Raw genomic sequence first — 21,001 nt, 5'->3', positions numbered from 1 at the left:
ATTAAATAACGTCATTTAAAAAAATGTTTCAAAGAATTAAAAAGGTTGACGTTCCAAAAGACAAGTATCACAGTTTACTCAACCTTCATGGTCCTGATGGACCTTGAGACTGCTTCCAGGTTTCACTGTCACAAACCCGCAACAACAAACACCGGCTCCCATGGCCTCACACACTGGGGCTGCATTTCTGCAGGAGAGATCCCCAGAGCTGGATTCAGGACGTGAGGAATGATGTTTCTAAGGCGAAGAATAGTTACCTACGCATGAGGTTCCCGAGGGGCTTTGGCAATTCACCGGACCCACACATTAACTCCTGACCCAGCGACAAAATAAAACAGTATCAGAAAGGACTTTCCTCCCCTTCAGAGGTCACCCAGTTAGCCCGGTGCCCTCCTCTGGCACCAGCGGGTCAGGTTTCTACACATGGAAGCAGGCAGACAGATGGGGCTTTCGTCTCAGGGACCTGCAGCCAGTGTGCTCAGCCCCGCTGAACCTGGGTCCTCACCCAGAGAAGGGGCCAAACCTGGACCAACTCACTTTGCAAGAACCCAGCTGGACAGAGCAGATGCAGGAGGGCTGCGTGTGCATTGGGGACCATCATTCCTTCCACGGAGCCCATGTCCCTGACCCGACTGCTCCGGAGGGCTGCAGGGGACGATGGCCTTGGCCACATGGCACTCAGTGGGCCGGACCCCATCTAGGGTTCTCCGCCACTCACTGGGCACCTCCTGTCCTTTCCGCCCAGGTGCAGCCCTTTCTGGGCCTGCTTGTTTCCCCTGTCTCCCCCCACCTCCACGCCATGCCCCTGCCATGCCACGCCCTTCCCAAACCTGCGCTTGGGTCTTTGTCTACAAACAGACACTCTCTTCCCATCGCAAGCTCAGTGATTTCGCCTCATTGGTTCAGCAAAATAGTGATAATAATAATGCTGATATTTGCCAAGTGCCTACCAGGTGTCAAGCACAGTGCTAAGTAAGGGCTTGAGCATGACATGCATTCATCCATGTCCCACATAGCCAGGGACACAGGTGAGGAACCTGGGCGTAGCAATGTGCTTGAGGCCCTCTACCTCCGCTGCCAAGGTTAGTCTCCTTGAACTTCACGAGACCCAGGACCCACCTAGTCCAGGGATCCACGTGCCCAGGAAGAACCCGGACTCACCTCAGTCCACGTGGGAAGGCCTAATGTTCCAGGCAACCAGGTGGCCCACCCTGCCTGTCCCAGGTGGTTCTACTCTGGTCCCCAGTTCCCAACAGAAACAGCGAGCTGCAGCATAAGCCCTGTCTGATGCCTTTGGCAAACATCCACCTGCTCACTCACTGCCCATCAACTTGGGCAGTTCCTGGGGAGCCAACTCTGTGTCAGGCACTGGGCCCGCAGAGGTGGCATTAAGCCAGTCCTCACCCCGAGGGGACAGCAATGTGGTCAGTGTTTCAGGAGCCCAGTGGCCCAAGCCCACCTGGAGCAGTCAGGGAAAACTTCCGAGGGAGGTGATGGTCAGAGACCTGGTGGGCGGCCTATGGCCTGAGAGAGGCGTGCCAAGCCCGGCCCAGCGGTAGAGTGGAGGCCCACACCTCCGGAAGGGTGCTGGCTTGGGCTCCTCCTTCCCGGACGTTGTCCCCTCCCAGCGCCCAGAATTAGAATTACGGTCACGGCGGCATCTGACATCTGCTCCGACTAATTCATTATCATTAGGAAATGAATCCCTAATGAGTTTCTGCTGCCATTAAGTCTGATTTACAGTAACGGTAATCACCCTTGGAAGCATACACTTTATCCCTTTAATTAATAATCCTGCTTATCAGCAAACCTAATGATCACGGGACAAAAAAGTAGGAGAAAGCTTCCCATCTCCAGCCCCGGCTTCCCCATCACACTGCAGGGAAGGGGAAAAGGGGGTCCCTGAAGCAGGTATGAGGACCATGTAGCCCCCCATGGGGGCATTAACAACCCTGGTCTTCTAGATGAACCCCCGAGTCACCCAGAGGCTGGGCTGGGACCCAGGGCCCCTGCTGTACCGGCTCCTCACGCCTCTGTAGGCCCCCCCACACTGGGGCATTTCCACACTGCAGTCGGGCCCTGACTTTAGCAAATCTGAGCAAGTCACTCCCTGCTCAAAACCCTGCTGGGGCCCATGGATGCACTCAGGACAACACTCCAGCTCTCTGCACTCCTCACCCCAAAACCTCCCCCTGCTCCTTCCTCCCACATAACTGGCACCCCTGCTCACTCCTCTCCTCTCCACCCAGCAGACACCCCAGCCCCGCCTTGCATGACAATATGACTCTCCTGAAATGACCTTCCTTCTGCTGCCTCACATCCGTCTCCAGCCCTTCCTCCAAACTGCTGCTACAAGCCCTGACCAGTTGACGGGTCTTGGGATGCTGGCAGACAAGTCAGCGGGGAACTCTTATCTGTGACGTGGAGCAGTCACTGCCTGAGTATGTGAGGCATGGAGGGGACCAAGGAGGGAGAGCCAGGGAGAGCTTTCAAGTGGAGGGGTGGCCTGAGCTAGGTTTTGTTTGTTTGTTTTTTGTGTGTTTGTTTGTTTGTTGAGTAAGTGGGTAAGGGAGAACAGAGAAGGGATGAATAAGCAGAGGGCAGAGGGGTTTTTTTCTTTTTTAAAATCTTTACCTGGGGATATGTTTATTTATTTCAGAGAGAGGGGAGGGGAGAGAGAAAGAGAAACATTGATTGGTTATCTCCCATACGTGCCCCAATTTGGGATTGAACCCGCAACTTTTGGGGGTACGGGACGATGCCCCCACCTACTGAGCCCACCTGGCCAGGCCCTGAGCTAGGTATTGAAAACAAATTTTATAATATTAATGTCTACCCACCACCTATCAAACATTCACCATGTGCTAGACACTTTATCGACAGTATTCCTTATAAATGCCTCAACGATATGGTAAAATGGGGAGATTATCACCCCCATTTTGCAGGTGAGAAGACTGAGGCCCAAAGTCATTGCACACACTTTGGGTTATGCAGAGCCTGTGAGTGGCAGACTGCACCCCGGCCCCTGAGGGTCTGCCCCCAGGCCCAGTCCTCTGACAGGACCACGTTTTATGGGTTTTAACAGTGCCCTTCATTCCAAAGTGGGACACAATGTGGCCCTGCCTGTGCCTCGCTGAGGCTCACAGACACACACACAGGCCACTCCAGAGGGCTCCCTGGGGCCCACCACCAGCCAGAAGCAGCCAGCTGGTGTGCGTCTCCACCTGCCCCAAGGGCTGCTGGAGTCTGTCTCCTGGCACCCCTCACATGAGTGAGTTCAGGCTGCTGCAGAGAACACTCAGACTGGGAGCTTTACCAACAGGCCTTCCCCTCACAGTGCTGGGGGCTGGAGGCCCAAGATCAGGGTGCACCATGGTCGGGCCTGGGGCAAACACTCTCCTCCCGGCTTGCAGACAGCCTCCCAGGCAGAGAGCACGAGGCAGCAAGCGCTCTTCTGACCGAGGACACTGACCCCGCCATGGGGACCCTTCCTCATGGCCTCATCTCACCCTCATTACCTCCCAAAGGCACCATCGCCAAATGCCACCCCACGGGGGTGAGAGCGTCAACACAGGGTGGGGGTGTGCGACACAGTTCAGAACACGGCACAACACGGACGTGTGTCTCGCCTGCGGGAAACGCCTTTAGTCGAGGAATGAGGGACTCATAATGAATGCAGCCTTTGGCCGGCTTCAAATGCTGGCGCAGCCCCTTTCAGTGTCCAGAGGCTGAGGAAGCTCCCTGAGTCTCAGAGCTCCCCACGGAAGTCGGGTACCAGTAGTACTACCTGGAGTCGAGTGCCAGTAAGGAAGGAGTGAACGGGAACATGTAGTGCCTTTGCAGGGATGTCCGGGGCACAGGAGGGCTGCACGTGGTTGTTTTCCCGACGACAGGAACATCCTGCTCTCAGCAACAACTCAAGGTTCAGGCCTTTGGGGCTGAGAGATGAAGTGGATACAATTTCCCTGCACCTTCTCTTTTTTTTCCTGAATGAGCAGCCCCGTGACATGTCCTCTGACACTGCAGTTTTAGCAAGGAAGGCTGACAGGTGTGTGTCCTTCTCCTCCTCAATCCCCTGCCTTGGCTTTCCTTCACTTGCAGGGGGCTCTCCAGACTCTGCAGGGCGCTGTCCACGGGCTCCTCCTCAGCAGGCCCCTGGCCCACCGTCCCAGATCCGAGTCCCAGTGCCCTCTTCCCCCAGCGCACCTCTGTCAACACAGGACACAGACCCGCAGGTGTGCTGTTTCTTTTCTTTAATTAATTACCTTATTTGTTTTTAAATCCTCCCTCGAGGATATATTTATTGATTTTAGAGAAAGAAGAAGGAAGAGAAAGAGAGAGAGAGAGACATCTAATGGTTGCTTCCCATACCCACCCCCTAACTGGGGATCAAACCCACAACCTTTCGGTTCAACCAACTGAGCCACTGCCCCAGGGCCACACCACACTGTTTCTACGGTCAGTGGCTATGCTCGCTCATCTCCTCTCCTCCACCAGCCCAGGCTCTGATTCTCTGGAAAGACGCCCCCCTCCGAGGAGCCTGCGAGTTTCCACGGCCCCCTGTGTCCACCCTGCTGCACCGGGACTCTCCATGAGGTTGCCCGGGACCGTGAGGAGGCGCGTGCGCCCTGGTGCCCAGCTTCCTGGAGGCCAATGAACCCGCCCACCTAGCTGCTGGCAGCACCATGGAGGGCAATCACCCGGACCCCTCTTCTCTGTACCTCTGTGTCCCATCTGTACGTGGGGACCCTGTTAGGATCACATGGGTACATAAAGCACTTAGAACGGGGCCCAACACACTCCTGGTCAAGAACTCGTTATTATTTACAAAACCACACCCTCCCCAGTGTCTTCACATTCCCACTGCCCAGCACAGCGACTGAGACTTTGTAGGAGCTCAATAAACATTTGTGGAGCTGAATTACCCCACGAAATGGAAACAGACCTTGGCTCCCAGAGTGGGCAATCACTTATATTACAGATTAGGCGATTTTTCCAGAGTGCATCACGCCAAATACTGTACATTCTTTATTATGGCGAGAGCAGCGATATTCATTAGAGGGTAGCGCAGTTTCATTAGAAACCCTTGCTGTCGGAATTTTATAACTCGGCCGCAAAAATTCACTCCGGGCAAAATGCTAACCTTCGTCTGGAAATAAATGGGTTTATTTTATAAATTTTTATGCATTTTCCACACACAAGCAAATGGACAGATAAACCATTCTTGAGTGGAAGGACTGCAGGGGGAGCTCAGTTCTGGCACCCAAGACACAGAGACTCAGGAAGACTGACTTGCTCGGCCTGACGGGCTCCGCCAGCCATTTCCCTAGAATCTTTCCTCCGAGCCTTCCCAAAGGTCCCTCACACCACGGTGACCACCACTGCGAGAGCTTCACGGGGCCGGGCCGGCTCTCAGTGCTTTGTGTGTGCTAACTAATTCTCCCAAGTTAATCTCCTCCCAAAGAATGGGTGTATTGGGTTAAATAAGTGTACCCCAGAGTTTATGTCTACCGGGAACCTCTGAATGTGACCTTATTTAGAAGAAGGTCTTGGCAGATGTCACCATGGTAAGATGAGGCCACATGAGATTAGGGTAGGCCCTATATCCGGTGGTGGGTGTCTTATAAGAGAAAAGAGCCCTGGCTGCTGTAGCTCAGTGGATTGAGCTCGGGCCTGCAAACCAAAGGATTGCCAGTTCGATTCCCAGTCAGGGCACATGCCTGGGTTGTGGGCCAGGTCCCTGGTCGGGGGTGCACGAGAGGCAACCACATGTTGGTGTTTCTCTCCCTCTCTTTCTCCTTCCCTTCCTCTCTCTCTAAAAATAAGTATATAAAATCTTGAAAAAGAGAGGCATTTGGACCCAGAGACACACAGAAGGGAGGAGGCCTCATGATGACTCAAGCAGAGAAAGATCAGAGAGAGGTAGCAACACGCCAACGATCACCAAGGACGGCTGGTGCCACCAGCAGCTGGAAGTCTGCTGACACCTTGATTTGGGACTTCTACCCTTCAGAATGGGGAGGGAAGAAATTTCTGTTGCATTCAGCCACCAACTAACACAGTGCGGGGAACTAAGGCGAAAGGAGGTCAGGGAGCCTACCTGGTTTGTGTTTGTGGAGCGAGTGGAGATTTAAATACCAGCCCTGGGCTCCAGGGCCTGGACGCATGCCCCGCCCCAGCTGCTCAGGAGCCTATTCACACAGGCAAACATTCTGAGCCTGCTCCACCATCAACAGTGCTCTTCAGATGACTTCTCTCGCTGCTTTCCAAGTTCCCACAGTGGAAAATGGACAAACACACCTCCCCTGCCCACCCTCACCGGTTTAACTTTCAGGACTTTCAGTTCCTAATTCAGGGTTCCAGACAACCGCCTGAAAGCTACCTCTCCTTCAAGTCCAATACAGTGTGAGACCCAATGGAAGCCAAAACCAAGGGTGCCACACACACTTGGGATCTAGGAAAACAATGGCGCAAGTAAAAGCTACTCAGCACTGACCAGGTCCAGGCTGGAACGCCCCCTCTCATCCTCAGCCAGGTGCCCACCAGCCTACGGGCACGCTTGGACCTCAATGCCAATGGTGGGGGGTGTCGGAGGAAGGAGGGGCAAGCAACCACTGACTCCTACATGGCCGTTGAGAAACTACCGCATGGGTCCCTCGTCACGGGTGTGGGAAGATATGTACCCCGTGTTCTAAAGTGAAAAAGCTGCTGGCAAGATGGTGCATACCGTACACAGCGTCCTTCAAAACTGCAGACACAGACATGGGCACCGAAGGGCATGGTGTGGGTGTGCACACAGGCAGAGTGAGGCGGTGTGCTACCACATTAATAATGGTGTGACGTCCAGGGCCGTTTTTGCCACTTTACACTTTGACTTACTCTCTGAATCGTCTTCTGTGGATGTGCATGGACGTCACAGTTAGAAAAGAAATAACGCAGCTCCGTCCATCAGGGCGGGACAGGAAGCCTGCGAGGTCCTGGGCGCTGTGCGTGGCCTGCCCTGTGGATGCTCGCGGGGTCCTGCCCGCTGTGCCCAGTGGAAGAAAAGCTCATGTTCACAGCCACGGCGGCCCAGCGGGTCCGATTGCAGCCCCCTGCATTCGCTGTGTAGCCATTCCACATCAGCAGGCCTTTTTTGTCTAAAATGCAAATAAGTTCCTCAAACTTAACCCAAACCTTCTGCCCCAGATAACCAGCAGGGAAATGGAAAAGTAAGAAAGGGCCTGCTGAGACCCAGCAGGGGCTGAGAGTCTCCAGTTCAGAAGGTGGGCCCACGAGAGGGCACGCATGCCAAGTCCCCTGAGTGTCCCAGAGGGAGACAGTGGCCGGCAACTGCCCTTGGGAGGCAGAAAAGCCCAGGGGTGCTTATTCAAGACAGAGACTGTTCGTTCCCTGTGGCTGCCATATACAAATGACCACAAACCAGGGATTTAACACAACAGACACTTACCTTCTCACAGTTTAGGCGGCCTGGAAGGACAAAATGAAGATGTGTTCACAGCCACACCCCTCTTCCAAAGACTCTTAGGCAGCGTCCTTCCTGCCTCTCCCAGCTCCAGGTGGCCCCGGGGGGTCCCAGGTGGTCCTGGGTTTGTGGTCGCATCTCAGTCTCCGCTTCCGTCCACACATGGCCACATTCTCTCTGTTTATCTCTCTGTGTCCTCTTCTTATGAGGACACCGTCACTGGATTTATGACCCACCCTCATCCAGTGTGACCTCATTTTAACTTAATCACCTCTGCCAAAACCTTATCCCAAATAAGGGCCCATTTTTAGGTTCTGGGAGGATGTGGATCTTCATGGTACACTATTCAAATCAGTGCAGAGACACACCCAGGTTTCGGGGACCCTGGATGGCTACTTCAGGCCACCGTGCGATTGTGTGTCCCAAATCCCACGTCCTAGAAGTACCTGGTAGCTGATACAACTGCCCCTTTGAGCAGCTGGTCATCCGTTCAACAGCCAGCAACACTTCGCTGAGCCTGGCCAAAGAACAACCCAGAGGGTGAAGGTTAGACGTCTGCAGGCACCTGTGCTCCCTGGGATGGCTCCTCTCAGGTGTCCCCTCGACAGGGCCATGTGGTGGCCAGGTAGCTGGGTAGACAGGATGCCAGATGCACCTTCGAGGGCGTTGGGGTGAGATTCACCTCTCATTCAGTGGGCCCAGCGAAGCAGGTTGCCCTCCCAGGGAGGGGGAGCCTCGTCCAGGCCACAGGAGGCCTGAATAGACTGAAACGATGAGTGAGGAAGAACTCCTTCCCTCTGTCTGACTGTCTTTGAGCTGGAACATTGGTCTTCTGCCTTTGGACTTGAACTAGGACTGGCGCCTACACCACTGGCTCGCCTGGGTCTGCACCTCTCAGACTCCAGTCATGTGAGCCAATCCCTTGCAATAATCACAGCCCCAGCCACACCCCCCAGGGGCCGCTCCTGGAGCTGGCCACCCTCTCTCTGATCAGCTGGGTACAGGCCTCCTGGGGAGGTCTGTGACCTTAGGCAAGGGGACTCTCTCCTCTGGAAGGGCCGATGGAATGCTGAGAGTAGCTGAGGCAACAGGTGGGGACAGGCGTCTGGGTGGCAGATAGGCGTCCATCCTACTCGGACAAGCTGTGTATCTTAGGCAGTTTCTCTGAGGCCCATTTCCTCGAATGATCGTTTCACCTGCCTCCGATGAATGTAGAGCAGAGGAATCTAACAGTCGTAAGGAGAGCGACTCCAGCGTCACAGGACCTGGGCAACAGGGCTGCTCTCCTCACCTCTGCGCATCTTTAGGACATGAAACGAGGATGACGGTGAAAGTGGTTGTGCTAGTTTAGAATGACAGCGATGATGACGGCAATGACAACAGCAGCAACTAATCGTCCTGGGGCTCTCGCGCAGCACTTCACACATCAGCTCCTTTGATCTTCAAAGTGACCCTGGGCAGCAGGGGCTCTTCTTGCTCCCATTTCACAGATTAGGAAACTGACACAAAGGTGCCCAGCAACTTCTTGACATTTGCAAGAGTCCGAGAGAAAGAGGATTTGTCTTCCTTCCAAACGGCAACCCGTAGCCTAACGCATCCTGATGTAGCAGAATGAAAGTCGGGCAGCACCCAGGACCTACAGGAGCCCCCACCCTCCCACTGATCTGCAGTTTTGCTTTCCATGGCATCAGTTACCCACGGTCAACCAGGGTCTGAAAATATTAAATGGAAAATTCCAGAAATAAACAAGTTGTAAGTTTTCAACTGCACGCCGTTCTGAGTCCCCTGATGAAACATTGTTCCCTCCCGTCCACCCGAGAGGTGAACCATCGCTTTGCTCGGTGTCCTGGCCCAGGAGAGGCTCCCCGCTGCTGGTCCCCCAGTAGCTGGCGTGGTTGTCAGGGCGACTGCTACGGTGTCACAGTGCTTGAGATCCAGGAGCCCTCATTTCACTGAGTCATGGCCCTAATGCCACCCATGTAACATTTATTATAGTATATTGTTATAGCTGTTCTATTTTATTATCAGTTATTATTGTTAACCTCTTGCTGTGCCTAATTTTTACTTAAGCTTCATCATAGGTACGTATGCATAGGAAAAGAGGTAATATATATATGTGTGTGTGTATATATATATACATATGTGTGTGTAAGGTTTAGTGGGTACAGACAGTTTCAGGCATCCATTGAGGGGATCTTGGAACATATGCCCTGCGGACAGGGGGCGCTACTGTATAAATAACTCTTGCAACTCAATAACAAAAAGCCAAAGAATTCTACCTAAAAGTAGGCGAAGGACTTGAAGGGACATTTCTCTGAAGAAGATATACAAATGGCCAACAAGCACATGAAAGCACGTCATCAGGGAAATGCAGATCAAAACCACAGTGAGATACCACTTCACACCCACTAGGATGGCTTTAACGTTTTAAAATGAGAAATACAAGTGTTGGCGAGGAGGCGGAGGAACTGGAACCCTCACACATTGCTGGTGGGAATGGCAAACGGTGCAGCTGCTATGGAACAGTTTGGTGGGCCCTCAGAAAGTTAAACACTGGCGCGGGCCTGCGAACCAAACAGCCGGGGTTCGATTCCCAGTCAGGGCACGTGCCTGGGGTGCAGGCCAGTTCCCAAAAGGGGACGCCTGAGAGCAACCATACACTGATATTTCTCTCCCTCTCTCCCTTCCCCTCCAAAGATAAGTAAATAAAATCCTTTAAAAAAGATTTTTTTTAAAAAAGTTAAACACTGAATTGCTGTATGACTCACCAATTCCATTGCCAGGAATATACCGGCGAAGAACTGAAAACAGGTGCCCAAACGAAACTGCACATGCATATCACAGCAGCACAAGGCGCGGCAGCTGGGGGGTGCAGACACACGTGTCCAGCAACAGATGGTGGATGAACAGAGCGTGCTTTTCTCCCCACTGGAATGTGGGTCGCCCACAAGAAGGGAGAAAGTTTGTCATTGGTGACGACCTGGGTGGATCTGGAGAGTATCACGATAAGTGACGTAAGTCAGACAGAGAGAGACAACTGCCAGATGATCTCGCTTACATGTGGGATCTAACAAACAGAACGAAACAAAACAAACAAGAGAAACCGACCCACAGACACGGGGGTCAAACTGACCAGACAGGCGCTAGGTGAAGGGGATGGACAGGTCCGGAGCTCCAGTTAGGAAACACATAAGTCACAGGATGCAAGGCACAGCACCGGGAATACAGTCAATATTGTCCCAACTACGCGTGGTGACAGACGGTAACTAGACTCACCACGGGGATCATTTTGTCATGTGTACAAATACTGAATCACTGGGTACACCTGAAACTAATGGCAAAGCGTATGTCGATTACATGTCGACTAAAAAATTAAAATAAAACATAAAAGGCAGGCAGTAGGTGCGACTCCAGCTGCATCCTTATGGAGTGAGAGGCGACGCAAGGGGACATGCACGGGAAGCTGGGCGTTTGCTCATGGGGAGACAAGCGTCCGATTGAACCACAGCCGCCCAGTCAGAGCCCTGCATGGCTGTCCAGGCTGAGCACCCTCAACAGGGACCATCAGGAGGCTATGGAGCTCAAACTCTGCCCCCGAGTCCCGGGCCCTGAGGTGGGGCCACATGGGCCCAGAGCAGCCTCCCTACCCATCGCTCACAGAAGCACCCCATGACCGGCCAGCCTCCCCCAGCCGCAGCCCCCTGGCAGCTCAAGGGAACTGGTGTGGGCATCCTGCAGTGGTGGAAGACCCAGCGGGCCACGGGGAGTGAACCGCCTGGGCGGTGGGCCCGCCAGCCCCCCGCTGATGCACAAGCGTGACCACAGGAGGGGCCTCCAGTGATAGGCGTCCGTGGGAGGCCTTGGGAACCAGGAAGAGAATGAATGATTGCGGTACTTCATTACGCAGGAACGTATAACGTGTTTAGCTGTGTGGGTTTAGGCCTCGCATCCAAGCTGTTTACCTTCTTGGGTCTCAGTGTGCCTGCTCCTCTCTGAGTCTCCCCTTTGTGTGTAGCTGCTTATTAAGAAATTGTCTCATCGCAAATGCACTTTAGGAAAACTAGCAGGGGAAAGGGTTTGTTCACTCCTAGGTCGGAGAAACACAGGCCCTTCCTGACATGCTCCAGAAGACAGGAAGGCGAGAATTCAAAAAAAAAGCTTGAGACGGGGACCACATGGCCAGTGCCCCCTTCCCACCAGGAATTCTCTCAGGCTCACCTGGGAGACTCTTATTTCGTTTTATTAAGGGCCGAAGCACTGCCTTCCTGGCAGCTCAGGGCTCCAAGTCGTGGTGGAAACCACAGGACCGGACGAACGGAGTCCGGGACAGTCGTGTTCCCAGTGAGTAGACACAGAGCACGGTGCCCAGGGAGCAGCAGCACCCAAGACAAAAGGCTCCAGGGAAGGGAGCAGGGGAGGCCGAGAGGTACAAGGTGGGCCGGGGCCCCAGAGGGTCTCGGAAGCAAAGGGAAGAGAATTTGAAGAAGGAACATGTTGAACTATGGACACAAACAAGAGGAATGAAACGTGTTTACTTCAAAGCAGACAAGAAAGAGGATGCTGAGCAGACTCCAATCACCGCAGGACCCAGGAGGGAGGCGAGTGCGATCACTGGGGTCCCAGCCGGACGCCCCACCAGAGCCCCCCCACACCCATACTCCCACACGCTCGCTCGCCACACCCCATCACGCAAGCGCCTCTCACTTTACAAGAGGGCAAGTCATTTCCCTGTGTCTGTTTCTGCTCTCCATGCAAGGGGACCATGTCTAGGGACTGCGGAACACGGGGTTTTAGCAGAAAGATGGGCTGTCTTCCGCCCGCGTTTTCCCAATTGATGTCCCCCTTTGTCTGGGCCCACTTTGCACGTGAACGCAGAGATCTCGTTGAGCATCCCCAAAAGAAGGATTGTGCGGCGACTCAGCTGTGTGCTGAAATGTCCCCAAGGAGGAGCGCCATCAGCGTCAGTGCGCAGAGGACAATGAGGAGGTGTCCCGTTACATAATTGAGGAGACAATGTCTTTTGTACTCAGTCTGGTTCACTTTTCACACTAAATTAATCTTAATAAGCATCTGCTTTGAGTAAAGGAAGTTTTGTGATAATTCAACCGTGACCTCTGTAAAAGTCCAAATGATTTCACCGCAGCCCCTCAGCCCGGAGTACCCCAGTGAAAGGGTCGTCTTTATTTCATAATCATCAGCATGTTAACATGAGCTGATTAACCCCATCAACCAGCCACACCGCGCCACCACACCGGCACAGCCCAGGGCCATGACATCATTAGCTTCGGGCCGCGGGCACGCAGGCTGGCAGGCTGGGCCGGTCCGCTGGTCCCACGGGTCATTTGATCCAGGCTCCTCATTTCTGAGAATTAAAAGCAGATTCTCCCGCTGGCTTGCTTTCTGGCTTCAAGATCCAGGTAAGGTTGTCCTAACAATGGCATCACTGGGAGCCCACAGTATAGCGGCCCCCTGAGCTGGCAGTCCCTGCTTCGGAAGTGCTGTGGCTGGACCGCCGGACCCTCCGCCGGCACTCAGGATCCACCGCCCCATGGGGCTCAGTGACCTCATGGTCTCTGCCAGCCCCCATCTGTCATTTCTGAGCCCACCTTCCTCATGGACTGGGCCATACACTGCCCCCGGAGCAGGCACCCCTGGACAACACCCTGGACCCTGCCTCCTGGCAGCCGTCTCTCCTCCTCCTGCACCCCAGGGGCCAGATGAGAAATTCCCTACCACACCCAGACTGTGGGAGAGAAAGCATGGTGGCTCTCAGCCTGCTCCGCATCACCTTGGAATCAATAAGAAATACAAATGTTCAGGCCACCCTCACACCTGCTGAATGAGCGAGTCTGGGACCTGGGCCCCGCTGCTGGGTCCCGATTGCTCTCGCAGTGGCTCTGACGAATGTCATTTCCAGAGATGGGCATGTGAACCCAGTCAGTCAGCCGCAAGGGTCCATGAAGGTCACTCCTGGTGGTGTGCATACTGCGGGTTTGACAAGTGTGCACTGACATGTGTCCGCACTGCACGATCCCACAGGGCAGTTTCACGGCTCTGCCTACTCCCCCTGCATTCGGGCTGTTCTAAGCCACTAGTTTGCGGTGCTTTGTGAGAGCAGCCATGGGAAACTCACGACCACGTTGTCCCTCTGCTAGACTTCAGTCTGGGACCGCAGGGCGACATGGAAAAGGGCCAATGAGGTGCCTTGCAGCACTGGCCCGGCGCTGCTCCGGGGGCGGGGCTCCCGCGCCTGTGTCCCTCCTGCAGAGCCCGCTCTCGCCCCCTCTGTGGGTTCTAAGGGCTATGGCGCTCCTCCCAGAGGCTGCCTGGCTGCTGACAGGGCCAGAGTGGGTGCTGGCTGCTTATCACCAAAGGGCCTAGCTCCCACCCCTCCGGAGCGCAGGCCTGAACTGTAAAAGCAGGGCTGGGAGCGACACTGATTTCAATGGTAAAAATGCTAAGCAGAGCCTATTTCTGTCTCCAGGACGGAGTTGAAAACAATACCGCCACAGCGCCAGTGACCTAGCGAAGGCTCAGTCTTGAGCTGCTGGTTCAAGCCTCCGAGAAAGCCTCCGGGGCCTCCCGGGGCTGGGGCTGAGAGCATGCCACGCACCTCCTGAGAGCTTTATTTACACTCGTCAGAAATGGCCTAACGCAGACACTGTTGCGGTCCCCTTCACCGACAAGGGAACCGAGGCCCGGCGAGGTTGGAGGACCGCTCCAGGTCACGGAGCACGTGTATGCAGCTGCGGCGGCACAAGGAGCAGACCCCATGGCCAACCCCTCCGTGGAGCAAACCGACACCTGTGAGGAAGCCACAGCCCCGGGAGGATGTGCGGCACACCGAACGCCCGCCGGCCGCCAGTCGGCAAGGTCAAAAGCGGCATGGCCTCGGAAGGTTCAGGAAGCTTCTCAGCAACTCTAACCCGCACTGAGAGGGCTGCCCCTGTCCAGGGAAAGTCGCTGGCTTCGGGGCAATATCGTTTTCAACTGTACCCTAGAAACGGAAATCCTTTTTTTCTGAACGTTTTAAGGAACGTCTCTCTTTCACTTATTATTTCACAGTAGAACTTGGACATGAAGACATAAGTTGGTTTGGTCTTCCTTTCGTGTAAGACTCAGGGCTAGAAAACTGTAGTGGAGGCTGCAGAGGCCCAGTGCCCGCACGCACACCCACCCATGCGCACGTGCACACCAGTGTCAGACGACGAGGTTGGGGTTTGGGGTGGGAAACTCAGGAAGCCAAGCAAGTCTGCCTCCCCAGTGCAGTCCGCCTCTCCGCCTCCGCGCCCCCACCTGCCCGGCCTTAAGGAACTTGGGGAGCTCCGTGCCACACTCACGCATGGCTTAGATTTCTCCTCCCTGGCCTGGCCTGGTGCAGGGTTAAGCACAAATATCCTGTGAGAGGAAATGAGTTGGTGCTGCCTCCTGACTCACAGATTTGCTCCCCTTTTCTCTGATTTTAGCAGGGAGTGAAAGACTGGAAGAGGGCCACCTGGGGGAGGGGGTCGGGTTGGGGAGGGTGCACTGAGCTTGGAGGCTGGGGACCTGGGTTCTAGCCACCAACTTGCTGTGTGATCGTGGAAAAGCCGTGCACCCTCTCTGGGCCACCGTTCTTACATGATGAAGGGGAAAACTGTAGTGAGAAGAGATCCCAGTTACGAGTCTTAGTCTCACTCGGCTCCATAAGATGCTCATTGGGCAGCTACTACTCGATACGAGGAGACACCTTCTCGCAGCGGGCACTCGGTGTTCAGGTCACGAGGCACCAGGGCTGTCCCATCCTCAGTCTCATTTCTATCACTAGCCATAACCGTGGACAGCCCTGATGTTACAGGGTGAAGTGTGTCCCCTCTAAATTCCTATGTCCAAGTGCTAAGTTCTAGAACCTCGGAATAGGACTGTACGTGAGACAGGATCTGTAAGGAGATCAATGAGGTCAGAAGGGGGGGGCTTCATATTCTAGGACTCGTGTTCTTATGAGAAGAGGAAGACACCAGAGACTCACTCCCTCCTTCTCTGTGTGCCCAGAGGAAGGGCCGCGTGAGGAGCCAAAGAGAAGGTGGCCGTCTGCGAGCCAGGAAGAGAGGCCCAGCAGGCGCAGGCATGGCGGCACCTTGCTCGTGGACATCCAGCCTCCAGATCTGAGACAAAACAAACGTCCGCGTCAAGCGCCCAGGCCTACGGTGCTTGGTTATGGCCGCCCGAGAAAGCTAAGACACCGTCCCCCTCTCGGGCTGCCTCGGGTTCTCAGATCAGGCCACGGCTTCTTTGCCTTTTTCCTTTGTCCCCAGGACCCTTTGGGAACCTGCTAAAGGCACAGATGCTGGTAGACAAGGAAAGCACTTTGAGGAAGGAGAGGGATAAGAAAGCACACACTCCCGTTTTCTGAAAGGGGCCATTATTACAGATCTGCAATTTTTATAGATAATAAAAAGACACTATGAACAACTTTATGCTGGTAAATTTGGAAACAGATTAAATGGACAGGCTGGAAACTAAAACATGGTAATGGTGTGTAAGAAGATGTAGAAAATCTGAATTTCCTATATCTATTCAAGAAACTGAGTCTATAAATAAAACCTTTTCACCCAGCAACCTCCGGGCCCACGAGACGGCAACGGTTCATACAGCCACACGTAAGGCAGAAATAATATCCGTCTAAACAAACACTTGCAGAAAGTGGAAAACAAGGAGACAGTCCCAATAAGTGAGGCCTGCGTGACTCGGACTCCAAAATCTGACAAAGACGTCACTGGGAAAGGAAGCTACAGGCCAATGTCTCTCATGAACCCAGAGGTAAAAAATCCTGAACAAAATTAGGAAAAATCAAAGCCAGTGTTTTCTAGTGTGAGAAAGACAGTTTGTCATAAATGAGTTGGGTTCGTTACAGGAATGCAGGATTGCTTTGCCCCTCGGTTACCGGCCAATGTAACTCACTCTATTAAAAAGATATTGGTGAGCCCTGGCTGGTGTGGCTCAGTGGATTGAGCACAGGCTGCGAACCAAAGGGTGTCACCAGTTTGATTCTCAGTCAGGCACATGCCTGGGTTTTGGGCCAGGTCCCCAGTGGGGGCCACATGAGAGGCAACCACACATTGATGTTTCTCTCTTTCTCCCTCCCTTCCCCTCTCCCTAAAAATAAATAAATAAAATCTAAAGAAAAAGATATTGGTGAAAAGTCTTAAGATCCTTTCAACAGATAGAAAGTATTTAATAAAATTCAGCTCCTACTCATGATGAAAAGTCTGAGCAAACCAGGAAGAAAAGGCCCCCTCCTTAACTGGATGGTTTGAATCTTCATAAACAAGCCGGCGTTTTTCTGGGAGAAGCGACTTGCTTTCCGGCAGACACTCGGACGTGGGAGTTCATAGCAGGTCCTTCCTCGCCTGCCCCAAACGAGAAATTCCCCGAATCGCCTTCAGCGGGTAAATGGTCAGACCGTGGTCCCTCTGTGCCCTGCGTGGTGTCCTGGGGCTGCCCAAACAAACTGCCACAAACTCAGGGGCTTAAGCAACAGAAGTTCATCCTCACAGTTCTGGAGGCAGGAGGTCCAAAGTCAAGGTGTTGGCAGGGCCTGCTCCTGCCCACACTCCTGGGGGAGAGCCCTTCCCGGCCCCGGCCAGCTCCTGGTGGCCCCAGGCCTTCCTGGGCTTGTGACTGTACCAACCCCTGCCTCTGTCTTCACGTGGCCCCTTCCCTCTGCCTCTTGTAAGGACACCAGTCATAGCGAGGTAGGGTCTTCCTAGTGACATCTTAACGTGGTTACATCTGCGAAGACTACTTCTAAATAAGGTCACACATCTGTGACCAGGGCCTAGGGACTTCAAACTGCCTGCTCGGGGGATTAACCCCCGCCCCCAGAACACTGCTCAGCAACAGACAGGAGCGAACTGCCGATTCACGCAGCAACCTGGAAACCTCAAGGCAATTATGCTGCGTGGAAAAAGCCAAGCTTCGCAGGATAACACCGTTATTCCGCTGAGGTCACCCTCGTCAGTAACGGAGCAGATGAGCAGCCTCCAGCTGTTTAGGACGAGGGGGAAGGAGTGGGAAAGGCTATGAGGGGTCGTATCCTTCGGGGGTGGGCGGTGAGACAAGCCGTGGTGCGTCCAGGCCTTTTCATGGAATACTTGTTACCCCGCAGCAGAACAGGACAAACTGCTGATGCACACAACCGGCATGGCTCTCAAGACGGTTATTCTGAGTCGGGGGGGGGAAACCCAAAAACCCGATCCCAGAAGTGTGCAAGTGAATGCTTCTATCTATAGGACATTCTTTTTCAAAGCAAGTGTTTTTTAAAGATTTTATTTATTTACCTTTAGAGGGTAAGGGAAGAAGAGAGAGAGAGAAATATCAATGTATGGTTGCCTCTTGTATGTCCCCTACTGGGAACTGGCCTGCATGCAACCCAGGCATGTGCCCTGACTGGGAATCGAACCACGATCTTTTGGTTCGCAGGCCTGCACTCAATCCACTGAGCTACACCAGCCAGGGCTTGTTTATAGGACATTCTTGAAGCAGAACAGATTTCAAGGTTGAGGGGTCAAGGGTGCAGGATGGGGGGAGGGCAATACCAAGGGTACTTGAGTGATGGAGCTGCTTTATATCTGGACTGTGCTGCTAAATAAATGCACAGGCCTCTGGATGTGCTAAAATTGCATAGAACCAAATATACATGTACACACATGAGTACAACTAAATACATATATGTACACACACACACACACAAGTACAAGGAAAACTGAGGAAATCCAAATAAGATTGGTGGATTGTATCAATGTCAGTATCCTGGTGGGGACAGCGCACAAAAGCTTTGTAAGATGTTATTGGGGAGCACGGGATGGAGGGGGTGCAGGATCTGTATTTTTCTCACCATTGCGTGTGGACCTGCGACAGTCTGACGTAGGCCAGCCAGGGTCTGACGTCCTGACTGCCTCACGAGCCAGCTGGACGACTCGAAGCCGGTCAGCTCCCTACAGCCTGTTTCCCCAATCACTACAGTCACAGGTCTTCCTACCTAGGGTTGTGGTAAGGATGGACTCACTGAGCATAGTGTCCCTTACAGTATAAGTCCTCCACAAGTGTCGCCTCGGGGAACACGACCAGACCATCATTACCGATGAGACAAGTGGGTCTCACAGAAGCGAGGAGACCCGCTGCCTCCCGTTGCCCCGAAATGGGCCAGGATTCCCGTCTCCGAGCAGAGTTCCACTTGGTCAGTGGGGGAGGATCAAAAGTGGGAAATCTGGGGGCGGACACACCGGTTTTCTCCCCCTGACACTGTGTGACAGTGCGTTGGGGGAGGGGGAACGAGGAGCCGGGAGGAGGCGCGGGGGGACAAAGGAGGATGGGGTTAGAGAGCAGGCGCCAAAATAACAAAGCCAGGAAGATCAAAGGGCCGCTGGGAAACAATGGTTTAGGAGGCTATTGTGAGCGTGCCCGGATCCTCTGGCTCCAGCTGAATGGATTTCCCAGCTGCCTCCTCCTCTCCCACCAGGGTGCGTGCAGGGGTCGCTGGGTTCAGGGATGTGGCAGCTGCTCTGGCCAGTGAAGACCACCGCACAAATGTTTGTCGTACATAGATGATGACGATGACGATGACGATTTTGTAACCACTGCTTGAAAAGACCCTTTGGGATCATTTTCTATTCTGTCCTGCCCTGGCTGGCCCAAATGTAGGCAACCCTGTCATTTTCCACGTGCCTGCCTTCAGGGCTCAAGGTCTGGCCCTTCCAAGCCAGAAGTAACCTCAGAAGTCTCCTGGGTCCTTGCTCCTTAAAACCAGTCTGAAGCCTGGGAGGAGCAACGCTATCACCTGACCTCAGACCTCCGGAATCAGACTGCGACTTAACAGGGTCCTTGGAAGACGTGCACGCTCTCGTCTCGTTCAGCCTCCGCGTGAGAGGGCAAGGGACTGCTGAGTCACGGAGAGCGTTTGCCCCAGAGCTGAGCTCCGGCACCGGGGCTCCAAGGCTCCTCGCACTCGGCTGCCTTTAGCCAGGGCCTTTGGCTCAGGTGGGCTGAGGGGAAACCGGGCCGAGTAAAGTAAGGAGGTAAGTTCTGCCTTCTCTCCTGAAAGCTGTGGCTGACCAGCAGATGGAAAGGGGCATCAGGTTAGCAGTCTGCTGGTGCATCTTCAAGTCGGGCGATGGAGAACAGAGAAGGGCGGTGGAGAACAGAGACAGGCGATGGAGAACAGAGACAGGCGATGGAGAACAGAGACGGGCAGAGAGCTCCTCAGAGACGCCTGTGTCAGTAGATGCACGGGACTCCTCACACCTTTCCCGGTGCACTTCCCATCTCACGCCCACGTTCCTCCCCTCCCGTGGGAAAGTCACGGCTCAGCCAGCACTGACAAGTGTCCTCTTTCTGTCTCGGGTAGGAGGTGACTGAGACATAGTTACAGTTAGGCCCCACCTTAGGGAAGCTCACAACCTAGCACCGCCCAGCTGAGCCAGTTCTGCTTACCTGAAAGCCATGCACTGGAAGGATGTGAAGGCTTCCCTCCTCCTCCCTCAACCCCTGCCCCGGAACCAGTGTGGGGGCGGGGCTGGAGGGAGCGGGGCCTGGATGGGCAGCATGGGGCCAAGGGGCCGGCAGGCAAGACTAATCTAGGGGCTGGGCACTTTAGGCGAAGTGCCTGGGAATCAAGTTGCTAGGAGCGCTCTCCAACAAAAACGTTGGAGACCTGGAATAGTGATTTTTGGCTCTACCATGAGAAAGGAAAACTGCGAAGTCAAAATTAATCAATGTTTAATTAAATGTCTACAGAAGGTAGCACCGTGTCAACATCATTAACTTGCTAAATTAATTATTCCTAAAAATTTCATTACATGTGAAAACGGGTTAGATTTTCTCACTTTGCAAGAATTTCCCAATTTGCCCTCAGAAATCGCAGCCATTGTAAATTAGGGGCTTATAGCCAAGTGAAAGCAAAATTAAAATTATTTTTAAAATCCTTTAAAATGCTGTAGTAAAAAGGCTATATGCAACCTGTGTGATGTTGCTCTTCTTAAGGGTTTGCTGGGACGAGGGTAGGTCCTTCCAAGACAGTGCTACCTAAGGGCTGGAACTTAGCATAACCTGGCGCCTTAGCTAGCTCAGGGCTGGTGTCAGGCTGCCCTGCCCTGGGGCAAGTCACTGACCTTCGGGTTTTTCCCCTTCTGAAATATTCAGAGAGTGAGTAACCCCCACTGCAGGGGCTGGTTGGGAGGTGCTAAAGGCCTCACATGCCAGGCGGGAGGAAGGAGTGGGTTCCAGCCGGGGAGAGCCACACTCCCTTGGGATGCCAAATTTAAGAGGGTACAAAACCACCCGATAAAGGATAGTTTAATGCAATAATTAAAAAGCAAAAAAAGGGAAGGGGGGGATGCCAGATATGCAAATTCGGAGGCCCTGGGGTGAGCCAGTCCTGGGGCACCGCGTGATAGTTGCGTGCCTGGCGCTTCAGCTGGTGCCTCGGTTACTTCATCTGTGCAGTGGGGCTAACCCTTCCTTCTGCCCTGAGTTATGGGAGAAGGACATGGGCTAAAA

The sequence above is a fragment of the Sturnira hondurensis genome, unplaced genomic scaffold, assembly GCF_014824575.4.
Source record: "Sturnira hondurensis isolate 20B ecotype Veracruz unplaced genomic scaffold, ASM1482457v3 Scaffold0000780, whole genome shotgun sequence".
Taxonomy (NCBI): Eukaryota; Metazoa; Chordata; class Mammalia; order Chiroptera; family Phyllostomidae; genus Sturnira; species Sturnira hondurensis.
The sequence above is the reverse complement of the archived record's forward strand: the minus strand, read 5'-3'. Positions refer to the sequence as shown.